Raw genomic sequence first — 14,817 nt, 5'->3', positions numbered from 1 at the left:
ACAGATCCAATTATCTAACCTTGATCATGAAAGCTATTGATATCCAGACAGGTTGGTCCCAAGCAAGAGAAGTATTTATTATGTATTACAAGAAACACACCTGCATGCTTTAGGTCATGACTGCCTACCTGTGATGGATTATTTAATGCTCAAATATTGATTAGAAACTCTGACAACCACTTTCCAAACTGTTGCTCAGATTTATACTACTCCTGGGCCAAAGCTATAAGGGTGATGATTTTGTTTTTTGCTCGCATAACGTCAAAATATTCCCTGTTCAAAGCTCTGAACAGGAGTATGTTCTGCCAAAAATATTCGTTCATTGCCAAACACATCTTCGCATTCATGTCATTCCCAATTCCCAGTTCGATTTGCGCAAATTTCCTAATTTGCACAAAGTTTCCTCCACACACTGACTCAACCGTCGCTTTAGTTTATGGAAGAAAGTTGCACAAATTAGGACGTTTGTGCAAACGCGGGCAAAATGTGGGCAAATCTCCTGTTCGATCGCTGCTCAGTTTGCACAACTTTCGCGGTCGCACAGCGCGAGCAGCGACCGCAAACACAAATGTGAATCAGGCACGAGATGAGCACAAGACAGTGTGGGAAAATACTGAGGATCTCGAACATTAGTGGACCACCCATCCCTAGTAGCAAACTTTCCCAGCCCCGCGTGTTCTGGAGGACTAAACGGAGCATGCTAAGAGACACGGAGCTGCATCATTTCATTTATTATATTTCCATATCGCCCCATAGTTGAAGCTTTCTGGGCAGTTCACGAAAATTAAAAACCATTGAACTACATTATATAAAGTATAAAAACCATTGAGGTAAGGGCATAAACAGAGAGCACACGCAACAATCACATACATCTACAACAATTTCAAAACATCAGCCAGAGACAATCCAGGATCTATCCCCTATGCTGTTTAACACATACATGAAGCCACTGGGGGAGGTTATCCGGAGATGTGGACTGAGGTGTCATCAATATGCGGATGATTCCCAGCTCTACCTTTCCTTTTCATCAAACCCAGGTGAGGCAGTGGCTGTTCTGAACCAGTGCCTGGGCACGGTAATGGACTGGATGAGGGCTAACAAACTGAGACTCAATCCAGACAAGACGGAGGTACTGTTAGCGGGTGGTTCATTTGTCCGGCGAGGTGATGTTTGCCCTGTCCTGGACGGGGTTGCACTCTCCCTAAAGGATTGGGTCCGTAGTTTGGGGGTGCTCTTCGATCCAGAACTGTCACTTGAGGCACAGGTGAACTCAGTGGCAAAGAGCACCTTTTATCAGCTTAGGCTTATATACCAACTACGCCCTTATCTGGACAGAGATAGCCTAGCTACAGTTATCCATGTTCTGATAACCTCTTGTTTGGATTACTGCAATGCGTTATACGTGGGGCTGCCTTTGAAAACGATCCAGAAACGTCAACTGGTACAAAACAGGACAGCACGGTTACTAACAGGGACTGGCCGATGAGACTACATCACGCCAGTCCTTTTACAATTTCATTGGCTGCCAGTCCAGGTCTGGGCCCGATTCAAAGTGCTGGTATTAACATTTAAAGCCCTAAACGGCTTGGGGTCTGATTATCTGAAGGAACGCCTCCTCCCATATGTACCTGCCTGGACCCTAAGGTCATCCTCAGGGGCCCTTCTCCGCGAGCCCCTGCCAAAGGAAGTGAGGCAGGTGGCTACCAGGAGGAGCAGGGCCTTCTCTGCTGTGGCACCCCGGCTCTGGAATGAGCTCCCTAAGGAGGTTCGCTTGGCACCTACATTATATGCTTTAAGACGCTAGGTGAAGACCTTTTTATTCTCCCAACATTTTATCAGTCTATAAATAAATTTTAACTTGGTGTTTTAAATTTGTAATTTTGCATTGCTGCTGTTTTTATCTGGTTGAGCTTTTATATTGTATTTTATATTATGGTTTTATACTGTTGTTTTATACTTTGAATGTTTTTAATTTTTGTGAACCTCCCAGAGAGCTCCAGTTATTGGGCAGTATAGAAATGTAATTAATAAAATTAATAATAATAATAATAATAATAATAATAATAATAATAATAATTTTAAAAAGACTCATTGTATGTTGCCAAGTGCCTGAGAGAAGAGGGCAGTTTAAACCTGGCACTGAAAGATGTCAAAGTTGTGTCTCGTCAGGGAGTGTTTCTACATCTCTGGGCAGCAAGAGGTGGAGAATATTTGTCATTATTTGTCGTATTTCCCATTGCGTAGGGCACCCAGAGAGAGATTTTTTTATCCTGGGTTTTTTTTTTTTGGTTGTTCTTGTTCTGAGATGTCAGATTTTGATTTTAGCTCACCCGAACAAATATGTTACGTACGTACCAAGTTTTGTTATTGTTAATGGCATGGCTCCCACACCTTGGATAGCTCCATTAGAGTTCTGACTGAAACCTGGAGCGGATCTCCCACCCCACTGGCATCAGAGCCACCAGCCTCCACTGGCTATGTCCTCAGGTCTGGAAGACGTATGAGGAGGTGCTGAGGGTTAGAATCATAGAATCATAGAATCATAGAATAGCAGAGTTGGGAGGGGCCTACAAGGCCATTGAGTCCAACCCCCTGCTCAATGCAGGAATCCACCCTAAAGCATCCCTGACAGATGGTTGTCCAGCTGCCTCTTGAATGGTTGTCTCTGAAGTGGGGCAGCCAGTGGCTCATTAAGCTGGCTAGACTTGCAGTGGAACACATCAGGAGGGCAGCAGGTTGAGGCTTAGGGTGACCATATGCAAAGGAAGACAGGGCTCCTGTATCTTTAACAGTTGCATGTTGTTGTTTATTCGTTCAGTCGCTTCCGACTCTTCGTGACTTCATGGACCAGCCCATGCCAGAGCTTTCTGTCGGCCGTCGCCACCCCTAGCTCCCCCAAGGTCGAGTCCGTCACCTCCAGAATATCATCCATCCATCTTGCCCTTGGTCTGCCCCTCTTCCTTTTGCAGCAGGTGCCATTTGTATATATGGAGAACCTGGTGAAATCCCCTCTTCATCACAACAGTTAAAGCTGCAGGAGCTATACTAGAGTGACCAGATTTAAAAGAGGGCAGGGCTCCTGCAACTTCAACTGTGGTGATGAAGAGGACATTTCACCAGGTTCTCCATATATACAAATGACACCTGCTGAACTTCCCTTGTCTATACAACTGTTAAAGATACAGGAGCCCGGTCCTCCTTTTCATAGGGTCACCCTATTGGGGAGGACTGAAGACCACAATCTCTGCCAGGATGTATTCTGCATGAGGATTACTGAAGCATGTTCCTCCCCTAGAAGCCATCAAGTTCAGGCTGGCCGGTCCTGTTCTTTGAGAGCTTTTGGCTGGGCCCATTGTTTGCGTAGGAACCCGGGCGAACACGAAACAGGCTCAGCCGCAGCCATGCGCATCCGAACGATATGTGCACAAGCCGAGCTATTCTAAGAATACAGCACCAGCTCCACCCCCACTAGCAAATACGTGCAAGCCTGGCATTTCAAAATAAACATTTGCAGCAGCATGGAAAGAAAAGGCTTTTAGGACGGAATGACACCTTGTGCCTCCAAAAAAAACGTGGCAAGCACACAGTGCCGATACGTTGGGCTTAAAAAAGCAAGAAACCAACCCAACTGGTCTTTTAACAGAGGGGCTGGGTTCACACATAACGCTAAGCCATGATGGGTGGCTATGCATCGTAGATTATGCCAACAGCCCCACTGTGCCCATTCTGTAGAGCATCGCGGGTGGGGAAAATATCCCATGGACGACGCACAAACCCATCATGGGTTCGGCCAGAAAATAAACCATTGTGGCTTAGCGTTACGTGTGAACTCAGACAAAGAGGCGATACATTATCTCGGTGGCCAAGATCGAGAACCCTAAGAAAAGAGCCAGGGTCTTGAAGTTGAAGGTGCCCACCAGCAAGTTCACCTGGATAGCAGACCGGATAGCAGGCCCACGGCTTACCCGGCCACACTTTTCCCCGCCACGATGGGCTGCATTGCGTTTCTATTTCAATGGTAGTAAGTACTTCTAAATGTGCATCTGTACTTATGAATGAGCATGTGCACGTAGGAAAGTCCGTGTCCCCTTTCTGCGTGATGCGCTTCCTCGGGAGGCTTTGGCAATCTTTAAGGGGCCGCCCTACATTTCGTGTGGGCAGGGGCTAGCCAGGGACTTTTGCTGACTCCGCTGGAGTGTGAATAGGACGACCGAACACAATAGAGAAAAGTGCTTCTTCCACTTTAATTCTTGCAGAGAAGGGAAGATTTCAGCAGCTGCTGAAATCTTCTCCCTTTGGCATAGCAAACTGCACTTGTAAACAATTCTCCCATCCATTAAAGGTTCAGGAATTGTGTCTAAGCAAGGGAGAGGAATTGGTTTGGTTCACGTTTTAATTTAATTTCCAGCAGACTGAGTTGAGGGAGATCATAGAATCATAGAACAGTAGAGTTGGAAGGGGCCTATAAGGCCATCGAGTCCAACCCCCTGCTCAATGCAGGAATCCACCCTAAAGCATCCCTGACAGATGGTTGTCCAGCTGCCTCTTGAAGGCCTCTAGTGTGGGACAACCCAAGACCTCCCTAGGTCATTGGTTCCATTGTCGTACTGCTCTAACAGTCAGGAGGTTTTTCCTGAAGTCCAGACGGAATCTGGACATCAGGAAAATGTCCAGATGGGACGGAGAGCAGGGCCATTCCACGAGACCTGCAAAATGAATTATTTCCCCCCTCTTTCCTTCACCTTCCATGCATTTTTCATTCTGTGTCGTGTTGTTGTTTTTACATTGTAAACCTGCAGGCAGAGCCTGTCTTGTTTAATTGATTATACATTAGCCATTCTGAGAGCCTTTTTGGTCAAAAGGTGACATAAAACCACTATAAATAAATGAATCGATAAATCTTTCTGAACCATGCCACTGCCACATACTTCACTGTTCACACTTTCCTGAATGTTGTGATGCAGTTCTCCAATCTAAAAAATGCATTCAAAATGTATACCTTGATGAAAATGCATTATATTTGGGCAAATTGCTTGCAGTAAAGGCATATATTTAAAAAATGTGTGCTCAAAATGCATATGTCAGGAGAAATAGCCAAAAATGTGTATGGGTTTTCCTGCAGACTTTTTAAAAAATGATAATTTAAAAACTGATGCAGAAGGGGGACAGAATGAATTTAAAGGCTGAGATTATTAGGCTTCTGTACCTAATATCAATTTGTCCACTTTATACAAAGGCTTGGGTACTGAACAAGAGGCATAAAATAGAATCATAGAATCATAGAATCATAGAATAGCAGAGTTGGAAGGGGCCTATAAGGCCATCGAGTCCACCCCCCTGCTCAATGCAGGAATCCACCCTAAAGCATCCCTGACAGATGGTTGTCCAGCTGCCTCTTGAAGGCCTCTAGTGTGGGAGAGCCCACAACCACCCTAGGTAACTGATTCCGTTGTCGCACTGCTCTAACAGTCAGGAACTTTTTCCTGATGTCCAGCCGGAATCTGGCTTCCTGTAACTTGAGGCCGTTATTCCGTGTCCTGCACTCTGGGAGGATCGAGAAGAGATCCTGGCCCTCCTCTTTGTGACAACCTTTGAAGTATTTGAAGAGTGCTATCACGTCTCCCCTCAATCTTCTCTTTTCCAGGCTAAACGTGCCCAGTTCTTTCAGTCTCTCCTCATAGGGCTTTGTTTCCCGACCCCTGATCATCCTGGTTGCCCTCCTCTGAACACGCTCCAGCTTGTCTGTTTTATTCCAGTAATCCGTAATGGTTGAATTTGAATTATAATTCAGAGTTTTGACATTTGAATGTAATCTCCCTACCTTCAAAGTTTAGGGCTGTTTTTTGTTAAATTATTTGTTTGTTTTGCATTTCAGATATTATGTAGATGTGCCGGTTTGTTTTTTGTTTTTTCATGCCTTGCTAAACCGAGTTTTGCAACACTTTAATGTTCATTTCACCTTTATTTCGATTTCTGGGGCGCCAGTAGCCAGGTCCAAAGCAAATATCGTTGGCATACACAAATACGCCTTTTAACTCTGCTTGGCCTGTCACATTTCTTCCTGGTGCTTTAGCCTGTCAGGATAACTCCCGTCACTCCAACGCTCATGGCAATCCATGAAGGTGAGAAGCAAAGCAGCATGAGTTCAAGTGAGAGCAGGGCTCTGTGAAATTGCAGAGGACATCAGGGATTGCCCCGGAGGCCTCTCTGAAAAGGTGAGGAAGGGTGCCATTCTCTTCCCGACCCCCTGTTGATTGTGTGTGGACAATTGCTAGCGAAGCCTCATGACAAAAGCTGGGAGAAACAAGCAATGTGTCTGGGTAGGATGACCCTATGAAAAGGAGGACAGGGCTTCTGCATCTTTAACAGTTGTATTGAAAAAGGAAATTCAGCAGGTGTTATTTGTATGCGTGCAGCACCTGGTGAAATTCTGTCTCTTCATTACAAGAGTTAAAGCTGCAGGAGCCCTGCCTGGCATGACCAAAGAGGGCAGGGCTCCTGCAGCTTTAACTGCTGTGATGAAGAGGGAATTTCTGCAGGTGCTTCATGCATAGAAATGACACCTGCTGAAATTCCCTTTTCTATGCAACTGTTAATGATACAGCAGCCCGGTCCTCCTTTTCATAGGGTCACCTTAGATAAGCCCTTGATTCATTATGTCCTTAGCGTCTCTCATAACTCAATCATTCAGCAATGAAAATTCCATAATGTGTACCAAACAGCATTGGTGCCAGGAATGGTAGCTATTCTTAAATGTTCTCTCTTACTAATGGATTACATAAAACAGAGAAGGGTCGATTTCAGGCTTGCAGAATCAACTTTATTTTTCACTAGAACCTCAAGATCCACCAATTAGAGCTGGATGCAAAATGGCAGCTCAGATGGAAGAGCCACTGACCTGTTCAACCCCATGAACCATACACTGGGATATCCTGTGTAGCCCACTAGAGATTCACATATTTTATATAGCTGTGGGATTCTAACAGTCTATCTTAGGGCTCATCTACACCAAGCAGGATATTGCACTATGAAAGCGGTATGAAAGCAGTATATAAAAGGCAGGAACCAGACCAAGCAGGATATAATGGTATAAAAGTGGTATATAGTATGTGTCAATGGGCCTCAAGAGTTGTCAGTGCACTTCAATACAGCTATAAAGCAGCAGTGTGGGTCCTGCCTTTTCTATACCGCTTTCAGACTGCTTTCATAGTGGAATATCCTGCTTGGTGTAGAAGAGCCCTTAGACCTAAACATTGCTACTGTTAAACTTTTGCTGATCTACTGCAAAACACCCACAGTTGTACCAAGAGACCCCGACCTACCTTCCACTTACTCTTGATGTAAGGCTGTCAGCAGGCCCTTAGTGAGTCCAACAAGACACGTAGAGGAGGGGAAAAGAGATGGAAGCATTAGCTAGACCTAAGGATTATCCCAGGCAAATGGAGGGGTCGTCCCTGCCTGCTCCCGGTATCCCCTGTGTGTCATTTGGATGTACAGGGATGATCCCGGGACGATCCTGGGATATAGGCCTGGTCTAGCCATGGCCAAAAAGAAAGACTTGGCAAATGTGGCATATAGAAAATGACCGGGGATTGGATCTAGAGCTTGCCTTCCAAGAGAGGGAGGGACCTTCCTCAAGAGCAAGGGCTCAGCTCATGTAAGGATCCTCTGTTAATTTTGGGGGTCCCCCCGCAAACACCTCAGTTCAATCTATTCACCAGAATCTTCAAAGTCTCTATATAGCATTCTCCAGAGGCCGGAGCAGCTGCCATGCGAAGGAGGGGCTGGGAACGTCCATTTCCGCCAGTGCAGTTGATCCAGTGTAAATCTGGATCCATGCCAGGTTTTAGAGTGTCCCACGTAAAAAAAAAAAAATTAAATGTTTACCAGTCACACTCACTGGTGTATACATTTTGTGTGTACTTTCCCCTAATACAGGCATTTGTGTATGTATTTTGTGATTGGAGAAAAGATACGGAGTGCCTTCTACAAACTCCAGTTGGTGGCCCAGCTACGCCCCTACCTGGACAGGGATAACCTGGCTTCAGTTGTCCATGCTCTGGTAACCTCCAAGTTAGATTACTGCAATGCCCTCTACGTAGGGCTGCCTTTGAAGACGGTTCGGAAGCTGCAGCTCGTGCAAAATGCAGCGGCCAGATTGATTTCGGGAACCAGAAGGTTCGACCATATAACACCTGCTCTGGTCCACTTGAACTGGCTGCCTGTATGTTTCCGAGCCCAATTCAAGGTGCTGGTTTTGACCTATAAGCCTTACATGGCTTGGGACCACAATACCTGACGGAACGCCTCTCCCGACATGAATATACCTGGTCACTACGTTCAACATCTAAAGTCCTCCTCTGGGTGCCTACTCCGAGAGAGGCTCGGAGTGAGGCAACGAGGTACAGGGCCTTTTCGGTGGTGGCCCCCAGTCTATGGAACAATCTCCCTGATGAGGCTCGCCTAGCTCCAACGCTGCTATCTTTCCGGCGCCAAGTTAAGACTTTCCTCTTTGCCCAGGCATATGGCAGCACATCTTAATCACCCACATGTTTAGTTTTTTAATGGTTTTTAATGCTTTATGTGTGTATGTTCTGTGTTTTAAAATTTTAAATTTTGTATACTTGTTTTTATCTCAATTTTAGAATTTCTGTAAACCGCCCAGAGAGCCCTGGCTCTCTGGTATATAAGTGTAATAAATAAATAAATAAAATAAATATTGCAAAATTTAGAGAAATACCAAGTTATTCAACAATCAAGTGAGTTAGGCCATTCCGTTATAATCAAGGTGAGGCTTATGTCATCATGCCATTAAATACCACTATTTTTATTAAGAGAGTTCTGCGTCACTTTCACTTTGTACATTCCAGAGATTTAGATGAAATGGCCTTGCTGCGTTTGATAAAATTTATGCTAAATGCCTAGGCTGAGCTATCACAGCAGGAAGTCATCCATATGACCATACGTGGTCAGACTTCTCAAGATCTCCAGTTAATAGCAGGCATTTGAGCTTGCCGTTGCTAATCAGGGCTTCTCAGCAGAGCTTATGAGTCCAGTAATTCCTTTCTGGGAAGAAGACTCTTAAGGAGTAAGAGGAATTTTGCTTAGTGGTTGTTGCAGTACTTTCTTCTTAGGTAAGAGCGAATGGAGTAGAAAATGGCTTGATTGGCACTTTTCCTATTGTATAAATTAGAATTGTCCTCAAGGACATCCATTTGGGCCTCTCTGCTGATTAAATTCAATGAAGGAGATGTTTCCACTTAAAGATGGGCTATTTCAGGTCTGTCAGCTTGACCGTTCAATCATGAATTCCATTCTGTCCCTTTTTCTGCAAATTGAAACACTGGAAAAGACTCATTTAAATTGTACACATTCTTCCTAAAATATGCATTGTTGCCCATATTTCCCCCCTAAAATACACGACTTTGAATTCATCCCTCCAACCCCTCCCCCAAATACACATTTTTGTGCAATTGTTATTTTTTTTGAGCTGAGAACTGCATTGCAAAATTCGGAGGAGCGCTCATGGGAATGTGAATTGCATTCTGAGCTATGTATTAGTCCAGGTGGTGCAAATGTGGTTGTTTCGCTTAAAAAGGTGGATAGATGGCCCAGCTAGGAAGGAAACTTAGGCCTTTGCTGGACCAGGCTATATCCCAGGGTGATACCTGGGATCATCCCTGTGCGTCCACATGATGCACAGGGGATCCCGGGCTCAGGGAGGGATCAACCCGCCCTGGCCCCAGGATATAGCCTACCCCTTCTAGCCCGATTTTTCCCACAGTCTCGAGACCGTGCGCGTGTAGCCCATTCCACGGCTTTTCCCAGCTCCACGCAATTACTCACATGTAGCCGGGAGAAGCTGCGCGCGGGGCACAGCACTCCCCAGGAGCGCTGCACCCATCGGGGGCAGGGTGGAGGGAGCAGGGAAATGAATTTAATTTAAAAGAAAAAAAACTTACCTGAGCGCATGAGCATTCGTGCGCATCGCCCCTTTAACTATGAAAAAAATGGCGGACGCGACGGGTCTTTCCTTCAGCTCGTCGTGTCTGATGACAAGACTAGGGCGACAGCCTGCGATAGTTGCATCGCGGTCTCCCCCCTCCTCCATCGTGGGTTTTAAGGTAGGTCTAGCAAAGGCCTTAGTTTCAAGCCAATCAGCAAGGCCAGACAGACTGACAGCAGCTCGGTGTCATGCTCCTATAGGAAGAATATTTCTCAGAGGAAGAGCTAGAGCTCCCAGATATAGGCTGCAGCTGGATCCTGGGTTGGGCTTTGGAAGCTCCAATGTATAAGCCTTCTGTTTTTGTTTGTATTTTATGCTTTTTTATGGTTTTAAATTTTGTATATTTGTTTTTAATGTTCACTGTTTTAAACTTTTGTAAACTGTCCACAGAGCTTCGGCTAGGGGGCGGTAAAAATAATAGTAATCATCAACATCAGCATCATCAGCATCAAGGAGCAGCCCATGTCAGGAGATCTGGGGGAGCCTGGGCCCTCAGGGAAGATGGTCCATCCCTGAAAGAGGAGGGGGAACTGAGGCAGAGGCTGAGTGACCACCTAGCCCCTGAGAGCAGTGTTGTTCAAGAGGCAAGCCAGTAAGATGCCTATGAGAAGGAATGCTCCATTGCTCGACTTCTGCAATGCGCTCCACATAGGGCTACCTTTGTGCCTAGTCTGGAAACTTCAACTAGTTCAAAATATGGCAGCCAGTCTGGACACCGGTACACCTAGGGGTGACCGCATTACACCAGTTTTGAAATCTCTTCACTGGCTGCCAATTAGTTTCCGGGCGAAGTATAAAGTGTTGGTTATCACCTTTAAAGCCCTACATGGTTTGGGTCCAGGCTACCTGCGGGATCGCCTTCTCCCATATGATCCACCCCACACACTCAGGTCCTCTGGGGAGAATTTCCTTCAGCCAGCCAAAACTAGACTTGCAGATATTACCCAGAGAACCTTCTCTTCTGCTGCTCCCAGACTGCGGAACGGCCTGCCGGAGGAGATTCGTCAACTTAAAAGTCTTTTAGCATTTAAGAAAGCTATAAAGACTGATCTCTTCTGGCAGGCCTACCCAGTTGAATTTTAAGATGCCTTTTTAATAATGTGCTGCTTTTAATAATGTATTAATTTTAAATGTTTTAATTCGTTATATGTATTTTATGGTGTTTGCATTTGTGTTGTACCCTGCCTCGATCCAGAGGGAGAGGCAGGTGATTTTATTTATTTATTTATTACATTTTTATATTGCCCAATAGCCGAAGCTCTCTGGGCAGTTAACAAAAATTAAAATCATGAAGAGGATAAAACAACAAACAATGGGAATAACAAATAAATTATTATTATTATTATTATTATTATTATTATTATTAGTATTAGTATTATTATTATTATTGGACTCCTTGTGAGTAAGGGTAGAAGTTCACAAGGGGGACTTGTTCCAAAAGTGTCTAATGTACTGCAGCTGGATCCTGGGTTGGGCTTTGGAAGCTCCAATGCATAAGCCTTCAGTTGGAGCTTGGTAACTGCTGGAACAACATGTTCTACCCACTCCAGTGCCTGGAGTTCTTGCTTCCCTGAGCTACGCCCTGTGATGCTGACCTTTGTGCTCTTGCTAGACTCTGCACTTTGGACTGTGTTGGACTAATATTGTGTGTTTTGACCTTGGCCACACCTCAGATCCTGCTCTTGGAATTCTCCTTATTGCTTGGTAGTCCTATGCTCTTAACCTTTGCCTGCATCCTGATGCCTCCTATTTTGAACTGCCCTCTTGCTGGAGTGATAACACTGTCTTTCTGACCTCTGCCTGCCTTTTGATCTTGCTATATGGAATTGCCCCATAGACTGCCCTAGGACTGGTCCTGGACAAAGCAGAACGCACAGATTGGGAAGCAAAAGCCAATGTCAAAAGCTGTATAGGATCAGGAGGAACACTATTGGTCACTCATGTCACCTTTGTGCCTAGTCCGGAAACTTCAACTAGTTCAAAATATGGCAGCCAGGTTGGTCACCGGTACACCTAGGGGTGACCATATCACACCAGTTTTAAAATCTCTTAATTGGCTGCCGATAAGTTTCTGGGCGAAGTATAAAGTGTTGGTTATCACCTTTAAAGCCCTACACGGTTTGGGTCCAGGCTACCTGCAGGATTGCCTTCTCCCGTACAATCCACCACCCCGCACACTCAGGTCCTCTGGGAAGAATCTACTTCAGCCAGCCAAAACTAGACTGACAAGTATTACCCAGAGGACCTTCTCTTCTGCTGCTCCCAGACTGTGGAACGGCCTGCCGGAGGAGATTTGTCAACTTAACAGTCTTTCAGCATTTAAGAAAGCTATAAAGAGTGATCTCTTCCGGCAGGCCTATCCAGTGGAATTTTAGGATGCTTTTAGTATGCTTTTAGGGATGTTTTAACAGTATAGTATGGTTTTAATCAGTATTTATGTATTCTATACTTATTGTTGTTCCCTGCCTTGATCCAAACAGAGAGGCAGGTAAATAATAATAATAATAATAATAATAATAATAATAATAATAATAATATATTATTTATTATTATTATGCTAGCTAAGCTAGCAAATGCAACACCACCCTCTGTCCATCTGCAGTGGTGGTGCTGCAGAGCCGCGGAAAACACTCAGCAGCTCACTTCTCTGATAAACTATCATGGCCTTATCTGTTGTGGCACCCTAGTTGTGGAATGCCTTCTCCATGGAGGACCGATAGGCACAAACACTGACTTAGTTTTGGCACCAAGTCGAAACGCGGCTTTTTATCAAAGCCTTTGAGGGCTAAATTTGCCTGTAGCTGCACATAGCTTTATTTTGTTTTTATCGCTTTTAAATTTTCCTACTGGTTTTAGCTTGTTAATGGTTTAATACGATTTAGTATATTGTTTTATACTGTTTGAATTGATTTAATCTGTACGCTGCCCTGAAATCCCAATGATAGAGGGAGGGATACAAATGTTTTAATTAATCTTCTATATAAATAAAAATGTAAATGTTCGTTCGAAACAGACGTTATATCTCCGAAAGTTCTTCACCGATTGCTTTGAAATTTTGACACAACGTTGCATTCGAATACGCGAGCGTTGTTATGTAACTATGTTCTATATGGGGTCAAAGGTTTGTCTTAAAATCGAAGAAATAGGCCTCCTCAAAACCAGTCCTGCTGATCATTGTAACATCGCCAACCAGTAGGCCAATCCACTGCCTCTGCCTCCTCTCCTATTTGCATGTTCTCTCACAATTGGCTGAGTGAATATAGATGTCACACCTGTGACAGTTACACGTTCTGAAGAAAGGTAACTGCCAGGAGTTTCCGCTAACCTCCTCACCGTAAAAACATCCTTTTTTAAAAACCAAACAATCTGCTTTACTTCATCCAAATAATGCCTCGCAGAAGATCACACTTAGGTCGTCGTACTCGCAGAGCGGAAGCACTGCGACGAGAAATTGCAAATCAGACTCAGGAAGAACGGGCATCAGCAAATGAGAAAAAAAAGAAAAAGAATGCCTCAAATACGTGCCAAGGAACCAGCCAAGCAACGTTCAGCCAGACTTGAGGATGCACGGTTGCGAGCACGGCAATCGCGTTCTACAGCTTCAGATCTGCTTTGTTCTCAACAGAATGAACGTGACAGGCTGAGAGCGGCTGAAAGACGTCAACGAGAAAAAGCACATCAGCGTCAAACACGACTCCGTGGTAAACAATCACATGATTACAATCGCTTTGCATTCCGGTACAACCCAGCTGATGATTATAGTTTGAGGCGGCATGTTCTCATCGGCACTATGACTGAAGTGTGTCCTTATTGCAAGGCTCTTAAATTTAATGGAGAAACAAAAGAAATGTGTTGCGCTGCTGGAAAAATTAAACTGCCTCAACTTGGAGAACCACCAGAGCCATTACAAACTTTGCTTGCCGGATATACCGCAGAATCAAAGCATTTCCTATCTAACATCAGGAAATACAACTCATGCTTCCAAATGACGTCGTTCGGCGCAGAAATCATCACAGCTCCATTTATGCCAACTTTCAAAGTCAAAGGACAAATTTATCATAAAGCCGGCTCCTTCCTTCCGTTTCAAGATAGTCAACATAAATTCCTACAAATGTATTTCATTGGTGATGGCAATGATGAATTGAATGCACGCTGCGGAATTTATACCGGCATAAAAAGGTCCATCGTTTCAAAACTGCAACAGCTACTTAGTACATTTGTTCAAAACAGCAATTGACATGATGCCATCTGATACACACAAGATTGTTATTCATGCTGACAAAACGCCTGCTGGAGAACATGTGCGAAGATTCAATGCTCCAACTATAGACGAAGTGGCAATTGTTATAGTCGGAGATCAATTTCAACCTAGAGATATTGTTATTCATCGGAAAAACAATCAATTGAAAAAAATTGCAGAAACTCATCGATGCTACGATGCCCTGCAATATCCAATCATTGAAGATTTGTGCTTAGAAATCGCAAACAAAGTTCTCAATCAATTGGGAATGCCATCACCGAATCGAACTGTTGCTGCTTCGTTCGATGTGGAATTGCGTCGTGAACAAAATTACAACACGGATGATCTTTTGTCGTATGTGCAATCAAATATTCCTAAGCTAACGCTTGAGCAAAAACGCATTTACGATCAAATAATGAAAACCATCAATAACGGGATTGGAGAAATCTTCTTCTTAGATGCGCCAGGAGGAACTGGTAAAACGTTCCTAATTAGATTGATTCTGGCAGCAATTCAATCCCAAAATGACATAGCCTTAGCTCTTGCGTCGTCTGGAATAGCTGCAACATTG

Source organism: Elgaria multicarinata, chromosome 1 (assembly GCF_023053635.1).
Source record: "Elgaria multicarinata webbii isolate HBS135686 ecotype San Diego chromosome 1, rElgMul1.1.pri, whole genome shotgun sequence".
NCBI lineage: Eukaryota > Metazoa > Chordata > Lepidosauria > Squamata > Anguidae > Elgaria > Elgaria multicarinata.
Note: the sequence above shows the minus strand (reverse complement) of the source record.